A 3,732-nucleotide genomic window follows, 5' to 3' on the forward strand; every position below is an offset into this window, starting at 1 on the left:
AATATTATTTTACAAACCGGATTCCAAAAAAGTTGGGACAGTAAACAAATTGTGAATAAAAACTGAATGCAATGATGTGGAGATGGCAAATGTCAATATTTTATTTGTAATAGAACGTAGATGACAGATCAAACGTTTAATCTGAGTAAATGTATCATTTTAAAGGAAAAATACGTTGATTCCAATTTTCACGGTGTCAACAAATCCCCAAAAAGTTGGGACAAGTAGCAATAAGAGGCTGGAAAAAGTTAATTTGAGCATAACGAAGAGCTGGAAGACCAATTAACACTCATTAGGTCAATTGGCAACATGATTGGGTATAAAAAGAGCTTCTCAGAGTGGCAGTGTCTCTCAGAAGCTAAGATGGGTAGAGGATCACCAATTCCCACAATGTTGCGCAGAAAGATAGTGGAGCAATATCAGAAAGGTGTTACCCAGCGAAAAATTGCAAAGACTTTGCATCTATCATCATCAACTGTGCATAACATCCGAAGATTCAGAGAATCTGGAACAATCTCTGTGCGTAAGGGTCAAGGCCGTAAAACCATACTGGATGCCTGTGATCTCCGGGCCCTTAAACGACACTGCACCACAAACAGGAATGCTACTGTAAAGGAAATCACAGAATGGGTTCAGGGATACTTCCAGAAACCATTGTCAGTGAACACAATCCACCGTGCCATCCGCCGTTGCCAGCTGAAACTCTACAGTGCAAAGAAGAAGCCATTTCTAAGCAAGATCCACAAGCTCAGGCGTTTTCACTGGGCCAGGGATCATTTAAAATGGAGTGTGGCAAAATGGAAGACTGTTCTGTGGTCAGACGAGTCACGATTCGAAGTTCTTTTTGGAAATCTGGGACGCCATGTCATCCGGACCAAAGAGGACAAGGACAACCCAAGTTGTTATCAACGCTCAGTTCACAAGCCTGCATCTCTGATGGTATGGTGTTGCATAAGTGTGTGTGGCATGGGCAGCTTGCATGTCTGGAAAGGCACCATCAATGCAGAAAAATATATTCAGGTTCTAGAGCAACATATGCTCCCATCCAGACGTCATCTCTTTCAGGGAAGACCCTGCATTTTTCAGCAAGATAATGCCAGACCACATTCTGCATCAATCACAACATCATGGCTGCATAGGAGAAGGATCCGGGTACTGAAATGGCCAGTCTGCAGTCCAGATCTTTCACCTATAGAGAACATTTGGTGCATCATAAAGAGGAAGGTGCAACAAAGAAGGCCCAAGACGATTGAACAGTTAGAGGCCTGTATTAGACAAGAATGGGAGAGCATTCCTATTTCTAAACTTGAGAAACTGGTCTCCTCGGTTCCCAGACGTCTGTTGAGTGTTGTAAGAAGAAGGAGAGATGCCACACAGTGGTGAAAATGGCCTTGTCCCAACTTTTTGGGGATTTGTTGACACCATGAAATTCTGATTCAACATATTTTTCTCAGTTTAAACTTTTGTTCCGTGATTTATGTTCTTTTCTGAATAAAATATTAGAAGTTGGCACCTCCACATCATTGCATTCAGTTTTTATTCACGATTTGTATAGTGTCCCAACTTTTTTGGAATCCGGTTTGTATTATAACCAAAGATATTTACCATCTCAAGTTTATACCAAATGTGAGTGTGCCATCACACCTTCATACATTGAATTTTTTTACTACGCGGTTCTCTGGGTGTACCCGTGATAGAGCACCTCTGTCCATACTACCTAATTGGTGAGCCACTGAATAGCTATACTGCCAGGGTACTATTTTTGTCAGCATGATCAACCCTACCAGACTATATACCTGGTTTAATACATTTGATAATGCTAGCAGATGCTCTTTAAAAGGGTTTAAGAATATATTGAAATATCTTGGTTCTCGTGTTCCACGGATGTTCAAGCAGAAACCTCAGTTGCACATTGAGGCAAAAAACTAAATATGCAGCAGTATTTTCTCCGGCAGACTGCTGGAATACATTATGTAGAAGTTCCGTTTCAATGCCATGGTTCTGACCTGTCTTAATGCAATGCAAAAAGCTTTTAATTCCTTGTGTACAATTTAGTCGCCACTCCGGTAGTAGTAGCATGGAGCTTGTGTCTAGGAAAGTCGTCCCATATCACAGTGAAGTAAAGACCAGCACTCACTAATAGATTTGCAGTATATTCTTGTTCATTGTACATTATAATGTACATGAGATGTGTTTCAGGTCAGTATGATTCTTCTACACACAAGTTTAAGGAAGGCTCATACTGAGCCAAAACGCATCAAATGTAATTCCTATCATGGCCATAAAAAATCTCTGCACCTGAATTATTGATACATTGTTTTCTGGAAAGAAAGACCTGGTGTTTGCTATATGTATAATGATTATTGGTTACCAATTTAACCCCTTCCTGACCGCCCACCGTAAATCTTTGTCAGAACTCAAGTACTTAAATATGGCGCCTACTTGCAAGCACAATGGGTGCCATAGCTGCTGGGTGTCCAATGTTTTAAACAGCAGACATCCGGGGTTAATGTCTAATGTCAGTGACCATCGATGATGCTGATCGCAGACCTTAAAACCCTTCATATGCCGTGGGTAAATGTGACAACGGCATCTGAGAGCTGATAACCTGGAAGCGCAGTGCTTCTGGGGCTGGAATTGCTCCCCTAGTGGCAATCGAGGGAAATTTTCATTCCCTGAGGCAGCCTTGGTCCCCCTAAAGGATCTGAGGCTGCCACAGCTATGTGTCTAATGCATTGGAGTCTATGAGAGAAGCAATCTGATGATTGCATGTTCAAGTTCCCTAGTGGGAACTTTTATAAAACGTAAAAAAAAAAAGTTTTAAGAAATAAAGAAATATATAAAAATTCAAATCACTCCTTTTTCCCCAAAATTAAAATAAATGATTAAAAAATAAACATCATAGGTATTACCACCTGTGAAAACAGTTGTACTAATAAAATCAAAATCACTTTTTCACAATTTTTTGTTACTTCACCTCCCCAAAAAATTTTAAGTGAAAAGGGAACAATCCCCCCCCCCCCCTCCCAAAAAAAGAAAAGGCCTTATATGGCTATGTGAATGGAAAAATAAAAAAAAGTTATGGCTCTGGAATGACTGGGGGTAAAAAATTAAAATGAAAAAACAGACAATGGCCCAATCCTGTAATGGTTAAGGGGTTTATCCTCTAGAAACATCCATAGATATGTGATTGCTATTTGATGAGGTCAAATTTGTCCATTGCCAATCCATTCAAACTTAATGGGAGCTATGGAAACAGCCAAGTACAGTTGAGGGTCCCAGCAATAGGCATCCACTGATCAAACATTTATCTACTATCCTATAGGCAAGTAGTAAATTTTTAGTGCGGGAAAAGACCTTTAATATCAACGTTATAGGTCATATCTAAGTGACAGAGTGAAAATTATTGCTGTGATGCTTTTCTGCATTTTTATATGTTCATTCTGTTCCAACTTTAATAAATGTCATGTTAATTATTTGAAGCTATAAATGTTTGTCAAAACTCTGCTTACTATGAAAAATATATTTCCAGAAGAACTTGAGTGTAAAAGATCTTCATCACTAGACTCTCAAAAAATACAGTAAGGCCTCTTTCACATAGGCGTCCCGGATTTGCTCCGTATGCATTGCGTCAAACCCGCGCGAGTAGGCACGCAATTTCTGTCAGTTTTGACTGCGATTGCGTTCCGTTGTTCAGTTTTTATCGTGCGGGTGCAATGCGTTTTGCACGCG

This window comes from Bufo bufo, chromosome 2, assembly GCF_905171765.1.
Source record: "Bufo bufo chromosome 2, aBufBuf1.1, whole genome shotgun sequence".
NCBI classification, from domain to species: domain Eukaryota; kingdom Metazoa; phylum Chordata; class Amphibia; order Anura; family Bufonidae; genus Bufo; species Bufo bufo.